General features: G+C 48.0%; 1 protein-coding gene across 15 annotated transcripts in view; it reads right to left on the reverse strand.

The window, feature by feature from the left end:
• Positions 1-23,430, reverse strand: part of APBB2 (amyloid beta precursor protein binding family B member 2) — a 397,109-nt gene that overhangs the window by 304,466 nt on the left and 69,213 nt on the right. The gene's annotated exons all lie outside the window — the stretch shown is intronic.

A 23,430-nucleotide genomic window follows, 5' to 3' on the forward strand; every position in this document is an offset into this window, starting at 1 on the left:
GGCTGGTGCCGTGGCTCACTAGGCTAATCCTCCGCCTGCAGCGCCGGCACACCGGGTTCTAGTCCTGGTTGGGGTGCCGGATTCTGTCCCGGTTGCCCCTCTTCCAGGCCAGCACTCTGCTGTGGCCCGAGAGTGCAGTGGAGGATGGCCCAGGTGCTTGGGTCCTGCACCTGCATGGGAGACCAGGAAGAAGCACCTGGCTCCTGGCTTCGGATAGGCGCAGGTGTGGTGGCCATTTGGGGAGTGAACCAACGGAAAGAATGACCTTTCTGTCTCTCTCTCTCTCTCTCTCTCACTGTCTATAACTCTGCCTGTCAAATAAATAAATAAATAAATAAAATGTAGTAATCAAGATAAACATTAAAAAAAAGATGTGCACTAACATTCCAAATGAAGACCAAATAAATATCAAGATCCCAAAAAACTTCACAGAAAAGCAACATTAAATAAACATTAAAGCAATCCCGCTTTACATAAATACATATTCATGATCATTAAATGAAGTTATTGTCCTACATTCATTTAACTATAATGAAGTATTCTCCCGGACTCCAAGCCTTCATCAGTTTATCCTAATATTAACCATAGGTTATGTCCCTCCCTAGCCCAGGAACCCTCAAAGACGCTACACAGTCTTGAGGACAAACCTCAGCACCAGAGCTGAGCTCCAGCCCTACTCAGGCTAAATGAGCCCCCTTCACCCTGTCCCTTCACAGTGCCTGTCTATAATTCTACACTCGCCCTCAGCAGAGGGAAGGCCAGGAGGGAAGGTCTGTGTTCAGCCCGTCCACCGCAGTGCCCGGCCTGCTGCAGGTGCACCGGAAACACCCGCAGGGTGAACAGACCTCATCTCCCGTCAAAGCTCACACCAGCACCTAATGACCCCTCACGTCTGTGAAACACTCAGTGCAGTGTTCCCATCTCAGCCTCATGCTAAGCGCTTTGGGAAGGGGACAGCAGAAGAGAAAACCAAGGCCCCAAAGTTCACTGAGTCACCCAGGGTCACGTTCCCAGGCAAAGAGCCAAGTGTGCTAACTCCCAGTCTGGGTTCCTTCCAGAACAGTCTGCTGCCTGAGTGGACTCCAACATCAGCACTCGGGCCTTGGCTTTGTCCAGTGCTTCTCAGCCTCTGCAGTTTCCACTCTGGCCTTCCACCTACCTAGTCCAGCCTCCTTCTGACCGCATCTGCCACTTTCCATTCATTAGACAAATACATGGTAAGGACTGTGAATGATGGGCAAACCCTCCTTCTCCCTTCAGGGTCCACCACTGTGTCTTGTATGTGCCACTTCCACTGCATGGACATGCACTTACTCATGCAGCAAAAAGGAATCCAGAGATGTATTTGCTCAGTCAACACAACAGAGAACACCTGCTAAGTGCCATAGTGTGTGAGGTTCCACTGGGGATGCTAGTGTCCTAGAAGGCTGAGAAACACCACAGAAGTTTCTAGAAAAGCATAACAATGTCAATTATTCACCTTGAAGAAAAACCACACAGAAGCTGTACTCACATGGCCAGAGATGTCCTAGGTACCTCCTTTGAGAATAAATACAAATACTAATACTCACCAAAAGAATATGAGCTACATGAATTTTTAAAAAGAATACAGAGCCAAGTTATCTACCACCACTTAAAAATAATACAGAGGCTGGCATAGTGGAGTAGCAGGTAAAGAAGTGGCCTGCAACATGGCATCCCCTATGGATGCTGGTTCAAGTCCTGGCTGCTCCACTTCCCATCCAGCTCCCTGCTAACGCGCCTGGAAAAGCAGTGGAAGATGGCCCACGTGCTTGGGGTCCTGAATTCATGTGGGAGACCCAAAAGAAGCTCCTGGTTCCTGACTTCAGACCAGCCCAGCTCTGGCCATTGAGGCCATCTGGGGAATGAACCAGAGCAAGATCTCTCTTGCTCGCTCAGCTCTCTCTCTCTTTCTCTCTCTCCTTCTTTCTCTCTCTGTAAAGTCTGACTTTCAAATAAATTAAAAAAAAATCTTAAAAAAAAAATAGATTCAAAAATATCCAGGGCCAATTTCCTACTACTTCCCAACTGGCTTTTATCCATCAGGTCTATTAAACGGTTAACAGCTCTTCAGTTCAGAAGCACACACAATTAAAATGGAAACAGACTGGGGATTTCATGCCTTCGGGTCACCAGCACAGAACCAAACTGTAAGTACAACAGCAGTAAACCTGCAATAATCCTTGTGAAATACAGTACCAATTAGGTGCTGGTGCAAGAAATGAAAGGCAGAGTTACAGCCATATTAACACTCCATGAAGATAAATCACCAAAGACTTTAAACAAGTGAAAAGCAATTCTATGAATACTTAATACAGCTGGCTTTATTTACAATGTCCCATAACGGATATTATACACGAGGATAAAAACGAACAACAAAGGGTTAATGCCATTTGATTATGTCAGAATTCCAAGTTAGGAAGCCAGGGGTTCTTCCCTGTTCGGGAGATGACAGTACTTCAATCCTGGAGAATAGCACACACAAGGACAAGATTTACCCGAAACAATACCCCAACTAACCCTCTGCTTTCTTTCGTGCCCAAATTTCTGTGCTGAAATTAAGAGGCGGATGTCACACAAGACAAAAAGGGAAGCTCCGAGAATGGAACACCTCTTGGAATGGACAGAAACCTGAGAAGTCACTTGTCTCAGTGGGCAAAGGTTTGGGTGGGGGAAGAAGTCCGAGTGTGCGAGGCGTGGTCGGCTCTCACTGGACTCTGTCCCACGGGGACGCCACTGCTGGCAAACGACAGGTGCCGTGGCTCCTGGGCTGAGCCTAAGGAAACCTAAAAGACTGGAGGTTTGTGTATGTTGGCTTTTGGGGTCTTGAAGCATTATTTCATTTTTAATTGAATAGCACATGGGGTGCATGGGGGTTGGGAGAGAGAGAGAACATGAGAATCTCACTCATGGCTCACTCTCCAAATGCCCACAGCAGCTGGGCCTGGGTCAGACTGAAGCCAGGTCTCCCACGTGAGTGGTAGGGACCTGGTACGGCAGCCATCATCTGCTCCTCCCGGGATGTGACTAAGCAGGGCTGGAATCAGGAGTGGGTCCTGAGCCCAGGCGCGCGGTATGGGCCATGGGCACACCAGCAGCAGCTCAGGTCCTGCGTCCAATGCCCAGCCCTCACTGTAGAGCTAAACCTGCCCAAATGTTTCCTCGTGTCTCCCAGTGCAGCAGATCGACTTCCCAGGGCCTTCCCGTCCCGGCCTTGACCACCTGCAGGGCCAAGCTTTGTAAACCCTTCAGGAAAGCCCGAGCACCCTGCGGGAGCCTAGTCAGGAGAGCTGTGCAGTCTAATTCCACCGCCTTTTCTCCAGTTTCCTCTGTGAACTCAGGAGGCAGATGCACCCTTAAGACGAAGAGTTCCTTTCCTCTCCCGGAATCACATTTGGGCAGGTGAATTCGTGTGCGTGCTCTTCAAAAGAGGAGGGACATCCAGGACCGCATTTAACTCCATCACTTCCATTTCTAAAAACGTTTGCAGATCTAAGATGGCCTCATAGAAACAAAGGATTTAGTACCTCCTTTGTGAAGCCGCACCTCTCTCTTGCGACATTTAATTTCATGCCTGCACCTATATTCAGTTCCAGCACAGAGAACGTCTCAACGGAGCCATCGAGGGGGTGAGGCCACAGTGCAAGGGCCCTTGCACTCACGCCACCCTTCCACTGGCCTTTTCATGCCTTTCGGCCCCCTCACCTTGAAGACTGGGATAATGAGAGGAGATGAAATGCAAGTGTATTAATTATACTTTACTCATAACTCTTGATCTTAAGACACAGGAAGAAGGAAATTGAAATACAGCTAAAATTGTTTTTGGATGTAAATGATCCTAAGAGTTAATTATGTATAATTTCTCCATTTGCTTTATCCACGCAAGTGAATCCCAGAGAAATTCCCCTTTAGGTCAAATATTTCCTCCCTGCTGACTTTGTGACTAATCCCACAGAACCCTACCCCTCCCTTACTCAGCGCCCGAGATCTCAGCCTGCCTAGGCTATCCGGCTAGGAGGAAAGGAGCTAACACTTGCAGCAAAGGGACTAGCATTACATACGCTGCCATGGAGTGACCATTTCCGGTCAGCGTTAACAGTCAAATAACCCTGTGCCTGAGAAGCACCCGACCTCCATTCGAAGAAGGTTACTTAGAATTTCCCCAGAGCATTTTCCATCTCTCTCTTCCTACTGACTTCGGATGCTTGGGATGAACGTGGGACCACACCCCAGCAAGCAGAGTTCAGCAAGCAGTCAGGCAATAGCCATGGACAGTCACAGCCCCCACCACTGTCCTCCCACTGAGGCCCCTCTAGTCAGCCTTCCATTTCTACCATCCTGTCCAAGCTGCCTGTCGAGGTCACCAAGGATCTCCAAGCTGGCTGAGCCCACAGTCAGTGGGACTCTCATCCTACCGGGTGTTTCCTCTGCCTTGACACACACCTGTCACATGAGTTCTCTTCAGATTCTCCTCCTACCCGGCTGGCCCCTTCACATCTCCTCACTGGGCTCAGTTCTTACACCTGTTTTCTATCGATACTCTCTACCGGGCAATCTCAACCAACCTTCTGGCTTCAGACATTCTACATACTCATGATCCCCAAATTACATCTCCAGTCAGATTCCAGAATCTCTCAGATATATCTAACTACCTACTCAAAATCTTTACACGAATGTCTAACAAGCATCATAAACTCAGGTCGGAAATCAAATCCCCATTGTTACCTGGGGCTTCTCGCAAAACCCTGTCCATCTCAGTAAATAGCCACCACTCTCCCAGCCGCCCAGGAGCCAAATCAAGCCATCATCTTTCTCTCTCTCTCTTTCTCTCTCTCTCTCTCCCCCCACCTCGTGTGTGTGTGTGTGTGTGTGTGTACGCACGCCCACATCTGATTGATAAGGAAAACGCAGCAGCTCTACCCTATATCCACAACCTGTCCATTCAGCCCTCCCACCACTAGCGCCCTGGCTACCATCACGGCTGGCCTAGCTTGCTACCCCACTTCAATCCACTTTCTACAAAGTAGCGGTCCTTTTTAAAATTGGAATCAGTATTCTATAGAGTACATATCCCATAATTTCTTTATCTAGTCTTCTGTTGATGGGCATTTGCAAATTAATGGTAAAAAATAGTCTTCAAACAGTACTTTATACCTTGTGTGTCTGTGTGGGTGAAATCTGTTGAAATCTTTATTTAGTGTAAACTAAGATGATCTTCTGTATATAAAGATAATTAAAAATGAATCTTAATGAAGAATGGGATGGGAGAGGGAGTAGGAGATGGGATGGTTTGCAGGTGGGAGGGTGGTTATGGGGGAGAAAACCGCTGTAATCCAAAAGCTGTACTTTTGAAATTTATATTTATTAAATAAAAGTTTTCTAAAAAAAAATCTGAATCAGACCATAGCGGTCCTTTTTAAAACCTAAATCAGATCATATTATCCCTCTACTCCAACCCCATTAATGGCTTCGTACTTATGCTGAGTTGAACTATGCCCCGCCCCCCAAAATATGCTTAGGTCTTCAGCCCAGTGCCTCAGAATGTGCCTTTATTAGGAAACAGGGTCATTGCTAAGATGAGGTCATCGAGGTGGTCTCTAATCCAATACCAATGTCTTGTGAAGGGAACTAAGGGCACACAGACACACACACAGAGGGGACATGGAGGTGAAGAGTAGGACATATAAGCCAAGGAATGCCAAATATTGCCAGCACAGCACCAAAGGAAGAGCAAGGAGGATGGGACAGACTCTCTCACAGTCCTTAGGAGGAAGTGACCCCAGCAGCAGCCCGACCTCAAAAGGCTAGCCTCCAGAACTGTGAAAAAATACACTTCTATTGTCAAAGCCACCTAGTTTGTGGCCCCTTGTCACAGCAGCCCCAGCAAACTGACAAGCCGCCTGCTACAGAATAAAAGACCAACTCACAAAGCTCAAAGACCCGCCATGATCGCACTCCGCCTCCTTGACGTTCCTCTGACACACAGGCTTTGCACCAGCTCTGCCCTGGGTCTGTGACATCAAATATCTCCCTTCAGCCTTCTCCTCCCTCTACGCCTCTGTACCCCCCACGCCCCAGCCAGTTCTGCTTCTCTCCATCGTGTGTCACCACCTGATCGTGCAGGCGCTACTGTGGAAGACTAGGAGATGCATTGCCAGGTCCCTCCCGCAGGTAGGCGCCCTCCAGCTCAGCCTCTGAGACACCTGACAACGGAGGGAGGCTACGCTTCAGCGTAGTCACCCTGACAGCTGATGCTCACTGCATAGCTCTCCAGGGAGTTGACAGAGATTGTGTCAAACCTGCATCACAGTTCAGCCTCCTCTGTCCAACCCTGCTTCTGTCTCTCTGTTCACACGTATTGATCCCAACCAAACATTTTCTGTTGTAGACTTTATCTTGACATCCACTTCTGTAGACCCCAACCAGGGGCACTTATCCGACTTCTCTACTAGAATGTAATCCTATTGAGAGCAGTGGCTTTGTTTCATTGTATTCTCAAAGCCTAAAATAGGGCCAGGTAGGAAAAAGAAAATAACTGAATGGAAATACTGCAAGGGAGGGAGAGAAGGAGGGAGGGGACATGGACAGGGTAGCAAGGCACTGACTATTTGGATAGATCTGGACAGATAAAAATGGTCAATATCAAGGTCATTATCTAAAAATGGTCATTATGTGGCAGAGTGAGTAAAGCTGCCACCTGCAGTACCATCCCATATGGGTGCCAGCCCAAGTCTGGCTGCTCCACTTCCAATCCAGCTCCCTGCTAATGAGCCTGGGAAAGCTGGGGAAGATGGTCCAAATCCTTGGGCCCCTGCACCTACATGCAGACCAGAAGACGCTCCTGCATCCTAGCTTGGATCAGTCCAGCTCCAGCCATTGCAGCATTTGGGAGTGAACCAACGGAAGGAAAACCTCTCTCTCTCTCTCTCTCTCTCTGCCTCTGCCTTGCTTTGACTCTGCCTTTCATATAAATAAATATTAATATTAAGTGAAATCATATAAAAATTGGTCATTATCTTTGGGGTGGTGAGCCAGCAGAGAGGAACCCGCATGCCCTCCACTTCATCAAGTGGTTCTCATCTGTCACAGAGTAAAAGGAATGCACATCACCACGATGCATCCACGTGTGAGCATTCTAAAGCCTATTTTGCTGTTAATCCTAGAGAACCTTAATAGCAACATGCACAAAGTTCCTAGGGTCACTTGTTCTCTTAATACCCACAACCCACCCTCCCCACTAAGATTTTAAGCTTTAGAACCTCAAATACGACCATAAAGAGGGTTTCAGGACACAAACATTTAAGGTAGGAAGATACTATAAAATTATATCATCCAATCACTTTTTTTTTTTTTTTGGCAGAGTGGAGAGTGAGAGAGACAGAGAGAAAGGTCTTCCTTTTTCCGTTGGTTCACCCTGCAATGGCTGCTGCAGCTGGCACGCTGCGCTGATCCGAAGCCAGGAGCCAGGTGCCTCTCCTGGTCTCCCATGTGGGTACAGGGCCCAAGCACTTGGGCCATCTTCCACTGCCTTCCCGGGCCACAGCAGAGAGCTGGACCGGAAGAGGAAAACCGAGACAGAATCTGGCACCCCGACCGCGACTAGAACTCGGGGTGCTGGCACCGCAGGTGGAGGATTAGCCTATTGGGCCACAGTTTTCTGATGTCTAATGTGGTCATTCTTGACTTCCATGAAAGAAAAACCCATCATAAACAGTGTATCATAGTGTTTCTCTTTACTGTCTTCTTTCAAGTCTCATTCAACATGTTACTTTCTTCTTTCTCAGAGAATTGTCGTTCACTTTACTGCAGGCTTTAATCACATTCAGCTTCGGCAAGCGATTTAAAATGTATTTCCAGTGCCCTATAGCTGGCTCCTCATTTATTCCCAAATAAACCTGATTTTGATGTGGTCACGTCCCTCACACCAACTCAATCAGGCATGTGTGAAGTCTGACTATCACGTAATAAAGCTGGGGGGCATGGAGGGAGGAGGGTTGTGTTTGGTTTCTAGAATCGCTTGCATCTCTTTACACATCACTGCATGATGAGATTCTAAGTGAAAAATGTAAAGTCATATTTAACACCAAAAAAAACAACAAGAAAATTCCTCTCCAGCTGGGGCCACGCCTGCCTTTCTGGTCTGTAACCACCTACGACACTGTGAGACAAGTGGATTCAGAACAGTGTGTATTTCAACTCAGGCATGTCTTATATAGATGTACTCAGAATATTTTATCACCATAAATATGAGTAACAGAGTCTTCCCAGCCAGACCTATCTAATTTCATCAGCCTTCTGAAATTACATCTTCCCCTAAAGCAGCCTCAGGGCACAAATGCAATAAGATAACATTAATTAAAATACACAAAACCATCCAGGAGTAGCCAAGAGTAGACTGCAATTTTTTGAAGGGCAGAAACTGAACTAAAAATAGTAACCAAGATTTTGCCAGCTTTAAAAGCTAGGTCTCTCGTAGCGCCTGAAGCTACCATTCTACCAGACTTTCTCCAAGGTAGGATAACAGTGAGTAGGCTACTCATTCGTCTGGAATGCACTTCAGCTTGCAGTGCTGTGTGCACACGCTCACTCAGCAAACACACGCTTCTCTTCTCTGCTACCAGGTTGCCATTAAGCAGAATCCAGTAAATTCCAAAGTGCAACGTGTCAGCCCCAACCACTATGCCAACAACTGCACCCTTTAAACAGATGAAGATCCTGCACAACCCTAACGAGACTCTCATTACTCTCACGGTGGAAGTTCAAATGTCCACTTCGTCTGGAAATGCAGGACTGCCAACCAGAAACAATGCACCGCTAACCACACGGCCTCATGTCGACATGACCTCACTGGTTCTTCACAGAACCCGAGGGAGGCATTCACTGGGAAACATGCTCAAGGCCACACAACCAGGAAATTAGGAAGCCAGCACTGGAACCCAGACCTCCTGGATTCCCAACCCCATGCACGTGACTGTACCATATATTCCTTTGAAAATTATTACAAATATAAGCAACTACGTAAGGTCCATAGAAGTAAAGAATCTGATGTTATCACTAAAATGTACCACCTGTGCACACACAATGTGTGAGAGTGTGAGAATTCTATTTGTTTTTGCCTTTTCACTTAAAATTATTTCAAGTATTAGCATCCAAATAACCACAGCACAGAAATGAAATCAGGTCAGAGATGAGCTTCAACTAGCATTTTCCTTCTTGAAGAAATGAAGACGCGACCGGACAAAGCAGGCTCTCGAGGAATGAAGGGCTGCAGTTCTTCCTTTTCCAAACATTGAAAGGTAACACCTATCAAAACAGTGGGGCTTCAGATGACGTTTTATTTGTTTTATACTTTGTTACATACCGTGTGTCTTCCACTAATAGTATACTGTTTCTACAACATGAGAAAAGACACTAAGGGTTTTTTAATTTGAGAAGTATAAACAACAACAATAATCAAAACGTGCAATTGTACCCATAGGCTAATACTATATATAAGATGCACATACAAACTGCTGATTCTTAAGTCCAGAGCCTGTCTAGAGACATCACATACAGACAGGATATAATGGAACTTATGGGTCACATGCTCTCAAGTCAGAAGCTTGGTGACATGGACCAAACCTTTAGGAAATGTCCATGTGACCCTGGAGGAGTTACTCAGCTCCTCAGAGACCCCATTTCCTTACTTGTGCAAACAATATACTATATGCTACATACTATATACTCTTTCTTACGTAGCATAGTCATTGTAAAACTAAAAGAGACACATGCATTTACATACATACATATTCATAAACCACAAAGTGCCATCCAAGAGTTATCATTGACAACCAAGAGTTTTAAAATAGAAACTGAAAGATTCTTCAATAAATAGTACTCTCATCCATTTCCATGACATGAAATTATCTTTTTTGATCATCCAAATCTTACTGCAAAGGACAAAAGTATCCATCAAGTATATATATACACATCTGTCTGTTTTTGCCAAATCATATCCCTAAAAGAATGAAAACTCATTACTCTTTAACTCTTTCCAATACATACTTTATGCAAAGGTGTTTAGACGTCACCTTACAGTCAGTTCTACATTATATTTCTTTCCATTCCCAATAAAGTACCTATAAGTTGTGACAGGTGCATTTAACTATCCACCTGTATTTTCTAGGGAAATACTTGGAGGTTGGCTTGTTGAAAAGAAAATCTGGAGACAGAATACCCAGTGACAGCCAACTGGCAGCTCTTGTCATCATTAAGCGAGGAAAAAAAAAATGAAGACTGTTGAGAGTAAGATGAGAGAGTTTGGAAGATAGGCCATTCTGCTTCACAATCTACCTGGACAAAGTCCAAAAAAAGGAATCTTAAAGTGGCAGAGGTGTAGGCTTCGGGGTGATCAGGGCACGAGGGTAACTCCCTCCTGCAAGCAATCAGTGCCCTTAGAAAAGGTACTCGGAGCACTTGCGCACCCTCTCCTGCCAGTGAGAAGAGAGCCCGCCACGAACCAGGAGGCAGGGCCTTCGTCCGCCAGTGCCTTCATCTCGAGCTGCCCAGAACCGCGAGAAACATAAGTTGGTTGTTGAAGTCACCCAGCCTATGCTATTTGTGTGCCAGCAGCCTGAGTAGACCAAGACAGTGCCTATAAAGAAGGCGGTGCGTATATTAACCACAGGGGCACACTGGCAGGCCCACCAAGGTTTAGAGAGGGGGCGACACACACAGCTGGCAGGCATGTAAATTGGAACAACCACTGCAGAAGGTCTGAATAAAGCTAAGCTACCAGTGTACACCTTACAAATTCAGCATTGCCACTCCTGGACCTAACAGAATGCATGGTTGGGTGGCCACCAAGACACACACAACAATGTTCACAGCATTCTCTATATCCCACAACATCATGTTGTATGCCTTAAATATACATCATGAATTGTGTTTTTTAATGCAAATTTAAAAAAAAAAAAAGAAGAAGAAGAAAAGTTGGTTCTTGCTAATGCAAGTAGCTCACCAAGGGGGATGGCCAGTCTGAGAACCACGGGCGAGGAGCCAACTGATTGTGCCTCTGGTGAGCTGGGTGGTGCTGGCTCAGTCACATCCCCCAGTGCAGAGGCCAAGACATCGCGGGAACATTTGGGCAGCACCAAACATCTGCAGGACTCACTGTTTGTCAGCACCAATAAAATAACCAAGCCATTTTCCCCACTTGTTCCTTTCTTAAGTTCACTTATACATATCTGTTCATTTATCTAAAAGGCAGAGTGACAGACAGGGAGAGGAAGAGACAAAGATCCATCTTCCATGGCTAGCTCACGCCCCTAAATGGCTGCAACAGCCAGGGCTAGGCCTGCTGAAGTCAGCAGCCTGGGATCCATCTGGGTCTCCCACGTAGGGACCAAGGAACCCACGTATTTGAGCCATCTTCCAACACCCTCCCAGGTGTGTTAGCAGGAAGCTGGACTGGAAGCAAAGCAGCTGGGACTTGAACCCAACCTTGAATTCAAAGCAATTACTTAATAGCAGCACCACAACACCAACTCCTGTTCATTCTTAAAATCATTTTATTTGTCTTGCTTTATTTGTTTGAAAGGCAGAGAGAAATAGAGACAAACAGACCTCGCAGCTGCTGGCTCACTCCTTAAATGCTCACAACAGGGTGACTAATGTGGGTGTCAGGGACCCAGCGATTTGAGCCATCCCTGCTGCCTCCCAAGACATACATCAGCAGGAAGATGAAAGTGGGAGCAGACGTGGGACTGGAACCAGGAACTCCAATATAGATGTTGGCATCAGCATCTTAATCACTATTGCAAATGCTTGCCTCTCGCATTGTTTATTTTTAACCCCTTCATTCCCCCCACCACAATTAAGAACCCGTTCACACAAGCCACAGCTGATGGCACCTGGTGGAATCTTGGGTCTGACCACTGAGACAGCACCAGCTGATGCAGGGACGGGCCTTTTGCAGTGCTGTTCTCCCCCGAGGCAGGAGCATGGAGAGACAGGGCAATAGCAGTCCCAAGAGAAGCCCGGTGTTAGCTACCCCTCTCCAACAAACCATCACAACCTGGTGGTGAACTTAACAGTGAACCTTAAAGCTAAGGAAGTTAAGAAACTGGATTTGAAATGTAAAAACAAAAGGAAGCCAGGTTGAGTTCTAGTCTCCAGCAACTTTATGTACTAAGATTATTTAGCTTCACTCTCCCTTTCTAGACCACCAGAGTATACTGATTTCAACAATGCACCTGCCAGTCTTTGTTGGCCCACCAACTAACTTGACAGTGAAACTGGAAAAAAATGACAAAGCCGTGGAGATATACTACCTGATAGGCCCCTGGAGGTAATTTCTGTGTGTTTCCTCCTACAAGCCTCACACCAGCCTTTCAAGGTGAGAGCAGCTGTCCCCAGTCTGCAGATAAGCAAATCTAGGTGTGTGAAGCTTAGCAGACTTGCCCATGGTCATAGCTGGTGACAGAGTTAGCATTTGCAGAACTGGGGACAGTCCTTCCCCTACAATACCCCATCGGCCTTCCTAAGCTCTCCAATGGAAAGCTGCAGCTCCCCAAGGTTACCTGCAGCAGAGAGCTTACGGCGTGCCTTCTGGAGGTGCTATTTTCTGCAACAATACTTCTGCAGGTCTCCCAAGACCAGCTGCCTACAGGTGCACTGGTGCTGCTATTACAGCAATGGTCAGAAAAATACATACAGCCCCAGGCAGGGCAGCCACGCCTGCAGAGGGAGACAGAAGGAGCGAGAGAACACAGCCATGCATGCACACCAGTGAGACAGTGTGCCTGTGTGTACGCTAATGACACAAACAGAAACCGGAGAACTTGTCGCTCCCCCTCTTCGTGGAGGAACGACACAGGACCCTGCGCTGTTCTTTCATCTGCTCGGCCCTCCCCGGGTTTGCTGCTGGTTCTTCCCGGGTTGGCTACTGTCCCTTCCCGGGTTGGCTGCTGGTCCTTCCCGGGTTGGCTACCGTCCCTTCCACCTCCGTGGAAGGGCGGTTCCCCCTGCCACATTCCCCACTTCCGCGGGGGAGCGGCACACCGCCGGCCGGCTCTCTCGGGGGCTGCACAGGTGTTCCCTTTAGATGGATGTTCCTGGTGCATGTTGTCTCTCTCCTCCTTTATAGTCCTCTTCCACCAATCCCAACTCTGCTACCCACACGCCGAGTACGCTGCCCTCCTCCAATCAGGAGCAGGTCCTGCTGTTTATTAGTTGAACTGGAGGCAGCTGTGTAGAAGCTGTTTCCCTTCTCAGCGCCATATTGTGGGAAAGCAGATGCATAGAATAAGTCTTAATTCCAGTAACTTAGTCTAGTCCGGGTTGCTCCCCGCAAGAACTAACTGCAATCAATGGAGAATGGACAGCAAATTTCAAAATATCCAGAACAACTGATGACACTCTTTTCCTGATGGGTAGTGGTTACCTCAGGAGCTACAACACTAGTCACTGCTTTCTGGAATATTTGGAATGTTCTTTACAAGACAAAAGTTGTAGATCCAGACAGAGATATCAATATAAATATACAAATTTGTATGTACACTTCTCAAAGAGTACCCAGATTACTAACCATGAGAACCCTAGGAAGCAGGAAGAGAGGATGGGGGCATCCGTATTTGATACTTACAGTAACTATACATGTTGAGAAATACGTAAACTAAAACTTAAGGAGCACTCATAAGTTTTCCACGGTAATTACTATGGTTTTACATAGAGATGCCAGTTATTTTTAGAACTTACTCAGCTGAGCACACATTTGGCTCCTAAGACCTTCGACAACCACCTCAGTGGCCACTGCTTCTCCAGCCCCTTTTGCTGGTTCCTTCTTATCTCCCAAAGCCAAGCTGGCAGATGCCTCCCCCTTCTCCAGGCCTCCCTGAGACAGACATCCTTACACTCCCAAACCCAGAGCTCCGGCTCAGCCTTCAACCCCAAGCTCCAGACAGCGATCCACCTGCCCAGGATGTCAGTTACCAACTCAAATGATCACTCCCCACCAAAGCCTGCTCCACTCCACCTTAACCCAGAGCAGCCTCCCACTTCCAGCTGCTCTGACTAAAACCCTCGGCATCCTCCTCGACCCCTTTCTGTCACACCCAGCATTCAACCCATTGCCAATCCCCTCGGCTCCACTTTGAAAGCACAGTCAGCACCCAGTCATGTCCACTGCTACCGCTACCACATCCCGTCAGCTCTCAATCCTGACGTGCATGGAGTCTCCTCCCAGCTGCTCTCTCTGCTTCCCTCACCCCTGCTGCCCGATGACCCTTGAAAGACATCAGCGCATCACCCTGGGCCGAAGCCCCCCCCCTCCCCTGCCCAGCCCCGGCAGCTTCCGCTCCTCCCTGGTGCCAAAGACCCCGGCAATGCCCTAAGCAGCGCCGTGGGCTCTTCCACCGCCTTCAGCCTCATCCTGTGACATTCTGCCTCCATCTACTATCCCTGCCTTCACTCACTCCCCCCCAACCATGCCAATATCCTGCAACCCCTCAAACCCATCAGGCTGCAATGCCACCCTTTCCCCAGAGATGCAGGGCACACGGCGGCCTCCCTGCCCTCTTCCAAGTCTTAGCTCCACAAAACAGCAGCAGCAATAGGCCCTTCCCCAGGAGAGCAGCACTCAAGGCCACACCAGAGCCAGGGCAGGCTGGGCTCCTTCAGCCCACAAAGGCCCACGCACTGCTTCCCACGTGGGAGGAGGCTTAGCAGGCCCTGCCCAGAACGCTAGCCACACTGTCTCCAAGCGGGGACACCGCTAGTGGTGTTTACTTTTGATGTTCTTTTTGCCTGAGTCTTGTCACACTGAGCACCAAAGGAAACTACCATTAGAAATGACCTCCTCCTTCAAAGATAAGAACAGTGGCTGGGGCCGTGGCTGAAAGTAGGCATTCGCCCTCCTGGTGGAGACGGGCGCCCCTGGGCGAGGCACCACCTCCAGAGGGCTGTACTCACTCCTGCTGTGGTTTGGAAAGTTACCTGGGTACCAAACACTGACCGGTGTCACCAGGTCATCCGGAGACAATTAAGAGCAAACCCAAACCTTCTGCAAACGGATCGCTTAAAAATACAGGTGGTTCACCAGATTTAAACACGAAATCGTGTTGGCTCAACAGACTAGCTTGTTTTTTTTATTTTGCCTAATCAGCAATCTGCACACTGCTTTGTGCCAATGTCTGGCCTACTTTAATATGTTTTTTCTTCTTTAAATAATGCACTCAATATCTTTTTCACCTCCTAACACCAATACTTGAAAGTTGTTTTCAAGAAAGGATCATGGATTCAAGGGTGCAGCATTCACCCAAGCCCACAGGAACCACTAAACTCAACTAAGAATATCAAGTGCGGGCCAGCGCCGCGGCTCACCAGGCTAATCCTCCACCTGCGGCGCCAGCACTACAGGTTCTAGTCCCAGATGGGACGCCGGTTCTGTCCCGGTTGCTCCTCTTCCAGTCCAGCTCTCTGCTGTGGCCCGGGAGTGCAGTGGAGGATGGCCCAGATCCCTGGGCCCTGCACCTGCCTGGGAGACCAGGAGGAAGCACCTGGCTCCTGGCTTCGGATCAGTGCAGTGCGCCAGCCGTAACAGCCATTTGGGGAGTGAACCAACAGAAGGAAGACCTTTTTCTCTGTCTCTCTCTCACTGTCTAACTCTGCCTGTCAAAAAAAAAAAAAAAAAAAAAAGAATATCAAGTGTGTGCTCTAAGCTCTGTCTTCGAACAGCAAGTACACGCGAACAGGGGCGCACATTTAGTGCAGCGGTCAGGATACCACTCGGGATGCCTGCATCCCATCTCACAGTGCTGGGGTTCAAGTTCCGGCCCTGCTTCAGATCCCAGCTCCCTACTAATGCACACCTTGGGAGGCAGCAGGTACTTGGGTCCTGCCACCCACGTGGGAGATCTGCATGGAGGTTCAGGGTCCTGAACTTGCCCTGGCTTAGTCCCAGCTATTGTAGGCTTTGGGGGCATTCAACAGGAAACAGAAGATATTCTCTCTCTCTCTCACTCCTTCTCCCTATTTGTCTCTCTGCCTTTCAAACAGACAAATATTTTTAAATAAAAAAAATTTTTTTTAAAAAAAAAAGGAATACAATGTTAATCAGAGCCAATATTTTTTGAGCACTTATTTTGGTCATCTACGCACTTCACATTAATCTATTCATTTTATTTTCCCAAAGTCTTTTATCCTTAACTAAAAGGTGAAAACACAAACGAGCAGAGGGCTCGAGAAAGCAGCTCAGGGCTACACAGCAGTAAGTGGCAGGATATGAACCCTGCCCCAGGAACCGCATCCTTGTATCGCTGTGAGTGGCCGCTGGGTGTCTGCTGTGCTTGTCACAGTGCTCAGACTCAAGCCTTCTGACAGGCTGCTCCCACTTCCCAGGGCTCCCACTTCTCTGTTGCTGCCTGGCAAACTCCTACTGGATCTTCAAAGCCCATCTTCGGGAAAGCTCTCCTGGCCCTCCCCTGAGAATCAGCCATGCTTGGTTCACCTGTTACTTCACCAGCACGTGAGACGTCTCCCCTGATGTGATCACGGGTTCTCTGTGGTAGGAAGCTGCGCGTGACTCGTGCCTGAACTCCACCCCTACCAGATAGCAAAAGAACGAGCTGACACACTGGACACCTTTCTGGGTTCCTCTTACAATGCAACAATATTAAGTGTTTGCTATCTAGGCACTTAAAGTATTTCAACATTCACCTAATGAGGAAGGTGCCAGTATCATCCCCATTTAGAGTATGTGCAGGCAGAGAAAGTTAAGATGTCCCTCACTGCACAAGGTCAAAGTTGGAACCAGGATTTGAACCCAGGCATTGTGGCCCCACGCTCACTGCCTCCTCAACACACGGCTCTGAGTGCCAGAAGACAGGTGTCTCTCTCACAGTCTATAACTCTACCTGTCAAATAAAAATAAATAAATAAATAAATAAAAGACACTAGCATCTGGCACTGCTGAAAGCACTGTGCATATATTATTTTAATCCCGAAAAATACAACATGAGGAAGGTGTCCTTTTCAGCCCTACTTGACAGACGAGTAAACTGAGGCCCGTAATCTCAGACAGTGTGAAGCCTGGTGGCCTGACTTCCACGAGTGTGCATCAGTCTCTACGCTGCTCTAACAACAGATGGCTAACAACAGCAGAGACGGCTTCTCCCACAGCTCCAGAGGCCAGAGTACAAAATCGAGGTGGTGGCAGAGCCCTGCGCTCTCCAGAGCCTTGGGGTGCAGGAGTCCAGTTTTGCACACCCCAGGCTCTCCTTGATCTGTGGCAGCACAGCCCCTCACCGGGCTCCTTCCCTCCCCACACCCAGCGGCGTCTGTGTCCTTGCATGGCATTCCCCGTGTGTCTGTGGCCACACTTCTCTTTTCTTATAAGAACACCAGTTGTCCCGAAGGAGGGCTCAGCCTACTCCAGCATGACTTTCCCTTAGCTTCATTCTGTCTGCAGAAACCCTTCTGAGGGGCTGGTGCTCTGGCATAGCAGGTAAAGCCACTGTCTTTGGCACCGGCATCCCATATGGGCACAGTCAAGTCCCAGCTGCTCCACTTGCCATCCAGCTGCCTGCTAATATACCTGGGAAAGCAGTAGAAGATGCCCCAAGTGCTTAGACCCCTGCTACTCACATGGGAAGCTGGGAAGAAGCTCCTGGCTCCTGGCTTTGTCCTGGCCCAGCTCTGGTCACTGCAGCCAGCTGGGGCGTGAACCAGGAGACTGAAGATCTCTCTCTCCCTCTCTCTCTCTGGCTTTCAAATAAATAAATGAATCTTTGAAGAAAAAAAAAACCACTTATTTTCAAATAAGGTCACGTGCACAGATTTTGGAGATTAGGACTTCAAGGTATCTCCTTTGGGGGAGACAGACTCACCCCATAGCAGACACCCTGGACAGAACGGACTCCAGGGGTGCAGGGAAAGCACCCCATGTCTCTAACAGCAACAGCCTAGCCAGCTCCCAGACCTCTCCTGTGAGCTTACGCTGCTTCTCTCCATAGTCAGGAAACAGAGCACAACCAAACGGTAAACACACTCCAAAAGTGGGAAACAGGTCCACCTTAGAAAACAAGTATTTCCCTAGAAGGAAAGGCAGTTAACATGATAAAAAATCCACCAGGAAATACTCAATCTTCTTACCTCCTCATGCTGCTAATGTATCATGTACCTCCCATGTCTTCTTTAAAAGCAACACCTCCGAATTTCAACCAAAGAACCACAGTTAAATAATACATTGTAACGGCAACCTATAATCCCTGAGAGCTGATTTTTGAAACTTTCCATCGAAGCGCCACTGCGTGTGAAAGCTAACGATTCTCGGCAGCTAACCGCTTCTCGGCAGCTAACCGCTTCAAGCTCCGAGCCACTTGCACCTTGTTCCCCGCCTCCTAGGAAACACATAAAAAGCAGCGCACCAGCACACTGCCACCTGAGTGAAAGAGGAGGGGTCCAAGGCCTCCCACTGAGAGCACCGCTCTCTTCCTCAAGGCTGGTGTCAAGGGTGTGCCATCACCCTCCATCAACCGTACTGTGCCCACGTGTTCATCACGAGAACCACTCTCACCGGGCACCAGCCACCTGAGAAGCAGCCAGCAAGGCCCACACCAGGCTAACTCCAAGTGGCCCTGGAAACAAGAGTTGGGGAATCCCCTGGCATGGATGATGGATGGCTAACCCACCCCCCTGTTCAAGAATCCTTTGAACTGACGTTGTGGGATGACTTCATACATAACTCACTGAGTGAAACTATAACACAGGCACAAAGCACACAGAAGGGCCTCACCTCACCGTTAAGTATCAAAATCCAGCACTGAAGCCAGGGTGCACCATAGGGCAAGGCTGTCCATGGCAAACACCATGGGGAGAATGGCTATTTCCTAAAATTCACAATCTGGACCTGAAATTCAATCCGAGTTCTCAGATTCCATCACTACCTGACTCAGACAGCAGTGGAAGTACTAACAGGTTATTCCAAAGAATAATCCAATTATTTTAGAAGAAAACTAATGACCTATTTTTTTAACTGAATAATAAAGTTACAGCTTCCCCCTGGACAGAGACCACTATTAACAAGGAATCATTTAGCCGAAAAATTCTTTTGCTAGCGTAACACATTAGATGGCAATTACGAGATGAATAGATGTATAGAACGCTTTGTGGCCGCCAGTTGCTCTCTCCTGGCGCCCAGAGCTCATCCTCTGTATTTACACTGAGCACACTCAGGACAAATGCTCCATGGTTATTTCTTCCTAAAGAAAGCATCACAACACCCATTACCTCCTTTAGAAGTATGTTTCACCCTCCAGAGGGTGGAGAAATTTTCTTTGTTTAAAAAGGCAATTAGAAAAAAAAAAAAATACAAAGCAGCTACAATTACATCCAAATATGGTTAGTGCCTGTGACATAATCTGTTTCACACTGGCTGGTGCTTAGATATTCTCTGCTCTCCAAGGGGGACTCTCAGCTCTGCAATCTGGTAGTCCTTGTGTCTTGGGAAAATATGAAGGGTGTGTGCCTGTGTGTGTGTGTGTCTGTGTGTGTACATCCTCATTTACTGAGTGCTTCCCCCAGTGAGATCTGCCCCCATAATCGTCATCCGGTCCAGCCCTATCCCTGTTCCAGCTACGTGCCCTGGGCAACCTGTGCAGCCTCCGCTTCCCCACCTGCACACGAGGATTACGACTGTGTCCACCTCAGCGGAGTACTGGGCCACGCCGAATAATCCACGCAGCGCACTTATCATGGCGACAGTCGTCTCGCACTAAGTGCTCACCGCCCCTTAGAATTCCTTCCAGATCCTCTCACAGGTGAGGAAAAGGCATCTCCTGTCTAGTTTCCTACAAAAATCTAAACTGACCCGGCATCAAATCCTAACCCAAAAGCCTTCCAAGCCTATGCAATGACAACATGAGGGTATCACAGTGAGAGCCTACTGTCCCCATTCTCTGAAGGTCCTAAAAGGGAGGGGGTACAGAGGTAACAGCAAAAAGCAAGACTATGGGGCCAACAGGAAGCATTCTGAACCCACTATGTACTACAAGTATCTCTCCATCACTCCTTTTTCCATGTTTTGATCCTAATACATTAAGTTGCTATAACGGATTATCTTCTGTGCACAATAAGAAATGTGAATTAATTAAGAATACCTGGTCAAGTTAATGACTATTTCAATAGCAGGAATCAAGAAAGTAGATATGTTGACGATTTATAGCAAGTATTCTCTCAATGTTAACAAAGCAAACCTTCCTACCTGATTGGCCAAGTAAGGATCATTGTTGATATTTTACAGCTAGAGAGACTGCAGCTCAGGGAGAAAAAGCCACACACCCCAGGGCTCCCACCTACATCCCCTATGCCAGAGGAAGGCCGGACCTAAATCCCAGCTCTGTCTGATCTCTACAGGAAAGCATGGTCAAGACAAACAGTTAGGCCACCTCCGTGGCTTGGCTTTGAGGGCAGAATTGACAGAGTAAATGGGAGACGTGTCACAGTCTTGGAGGACGTCCCAACGAACGTCCACTTCCGCCAACTTAATTCATCTCCTGAGTGGCGGTCAGCCATGCACACAGCTAAAAACACGCCCCACACAGATCATACCCAACTCACAATTTCAAACTTGTCTAGATGAATCTTAGCTTTGCGCTAAGAGAGCTTATGAAAAGGCAGGAACACGTGTCAAGTTCAGCCGAGTGACAACCCACGCCTTCCCACTTCTCAGAACTTCGGACCCACCAACAGCTTGCTCTGGGGTTAGAAGACACCGCCAGGAGCTTTGGCCCAGGGCTCCTTAGAATAATAACCGTCTTCACCATTTCGTACATCCACACTGTCACGCAACCATCACCACCATCCTTAATCAGAACATCTTCATCTGCCCCAGCTGAGACCCTGTCCCCATCACACAGTAACGCCCCACTCCCCTACAGCACCCACCACTGCGTCTCCAGGAATCTGGCCACCCTGGGAGCTGTGCGTAAGTGGAAAAATACAGTATTTATCCTCTGGGGACTCGCTTCCTTCGCCAGGCATAGTTCCAGCTCTATTTTGTTCCCAGTCTTCTTGAAGAAACACCCTGGAGATGCACATCCTTTCAATGAACCAAAAGTGAACCAGTGAGAATTATTTCTTTCCCTTTTACTCACTGCTAAAAGGACAGAAAAACATGTTCGGGGAGGAAGGAAACTAGACAGTCAACAAAACCTTCCACGTTCTGAGCAAGGAACCGTTCCATTGTCATTTCTGTTCTCGCTCTAGTAATCTTTTGTTTTACGCAGACAACTGGTTACACTTACGTCACACTGTAACATTCACATGGTAACTACATCACATTTCATACCTTAACCATCTATCAAAATGATGTCTCGGCAGGCATTTCAAAAATTAACTTTCAAGGTCAATGCGAAGGAAAAATAACTGCGCTTTAATGAAAACCTGTACCCACAGGCTCCCTGATGGTAGAAATACGTGAAAACTCTCTTTCATTTCACTCACAAAAATAAATGTGGAACAAAAATGTACATAAACTCCAAATGTAGTCATTCATCCTGCTATTACTTCTCTTCATGGAAAACTGCACCATGGTATCAAAGGAAAATACTGTTTCTTCACCAGAAAAGATAATAATGCCACAAATCAACATTCTCCTAAGGGTATTTTTTTATTGGTTTTTCTTGCAAACCATGTGTTCACAGAAATCAGAGGAAGAGGAGTAAAACTCCATTCTTACTTATTTTTAATTGTCTGAAAGGCAGAGAGACACAGTGAGACAGACACAGAGAGCTCTTCCATCTGCTGGTTCACTCCCCAAATGCCCAAGACAGGGAGGCTGGGCCAGGCCAAAGCCAGGAGCTCAGAACTCAATCCCAATCTCCCATGTGCATGGCAGGGACCAGGGTTCTTGGGCCATCACCTGCTGCCTCCCAGCATGCACATTAGCAGGAAGCTGGGATCAGGATTGGAACTGGAACCCAAACCCAGGCGCTCCACTATGGCAAACAGGTATCTGAAGTAGTGTCTTACCACTGCACCAAGTGTGCACTCCCATTTCTTACTTGTACTTACAGCTTGTGAAAAAACAAATAGATCCTGACAGCAAGATCTACTACTAGCACAGGAAAATGATTTAAACTGAAATCAAACTTAAATCATCAGAAGATGACTTTGATCCTGAGAAATGGATACATCAGCTGATGGAATGCAAGATTTCCTTGATTGATTTCGGTAGAAACAACCTCACCTCCTGAGAAAAGGGCATGTTTAGCAAATGGCACTGACCCAACCGCCGAGTCTGAACAAGGGCCGTGAGCTCTGGCTGTCCTGCCCCGCTGCTCGTGTATTTTCTGCTCAGATCACCGCGCTACACTGCAGGGCGTGGAGCACCCAACACAGTCACCGTGCATGCTGGATGGCCTGCTCCCACACATCAGCAGGAGGGGACCCCAAGGTGTCAATCACTCCGTTCGCGAGATCTAGCTCCCGGAACCAGAGGGACCCTCCGGGGGCTTCAAGCCCCACCTCGCGGCAGCGGCGGCACTCCAGGCCTGGTTCCCTGCTTGCTGGACTCTGTCCGTGTCTCCAGCTCTGTTCAGCCTCTTAGTCAAGCACCACTGCATCTCTCTGGAAACCGTGCCTAGCATAAACAGTCAGTACACAGGACCGGCAGCTAAGCCAAATGGGCTCTCTCTCCAATGAAGACTGTCGATGGGGTGCCTGCACCATATCCCTTTCCTGACTCCCTGTGCCAGACAAGCAAGAGGGAACATGGTGCATGTGAGGGACAGACCCCGTGCACCCAAGTCACTGGGATGGATCAACGGAGCACAAGGCCAGGGAGGCCTCCAGGAAGAGCAGAGTGTGGCTGAAGGCGAGTGCAAGGTAGCGCAGGGATAAGACTGCTTGTGGGAAACACTCTCTCAGGTTGCACAAAGCAAGACCTCACAGCTAGTTCTCCAAATGAGCTCCAAAAAACACCAGCTCAGAGGGCACTCTGCAAAACGGACCTCAGGCCAAGCGCTGGCTTAAACGCATTTACGTTTCTTTTCACCAAGACTTCTTGAATATGTTCACGGGCAAAGAGGATGCGATTTTCTAACTCAGGGGCAGATATTTTTATTCACAATGTATTTCCAGTAAGTTGGGTTCCACTGAAAATACTTAAAACGTCACGGAAGCAAGGTCAGAGCCAACGCCTAGAAGAGTGGGCGTAACAATAGGGCGACATCAACTCAGTCTCGCGGACAGAGAGAGCAGCAGGGCTTCTTGAAGAGACGCTGCCAAGTGAGCGAGGACCCGGCACCCCTCTCTTGTCTGCACTGCTGCTTCTCTCCATGTCCTATTGTAACACGGCCATCAGTTCCTGTCACTCAGGATGCAGCATGCCAGTCACCTACTCGGACCACTCGAGCTGAAGGAGCCCCTAGG

This window comes from Oryctolagus cuniculus, chromosome 2 (assembly GCF_051225735.1).
Source record: "Oryctolagus cuniculus isolate XC-2025 breed Fujian yellow rabbit chromosome 2, ASM5122573v1, whole genome shotgun sequence".
Taxonomy (NCBI): Eukaryota; Metazoa; Chordata; class Mammalia; order Lagomorpha; family Leporidae; genus Oryctolagus; species Oryctolagus cuniculus.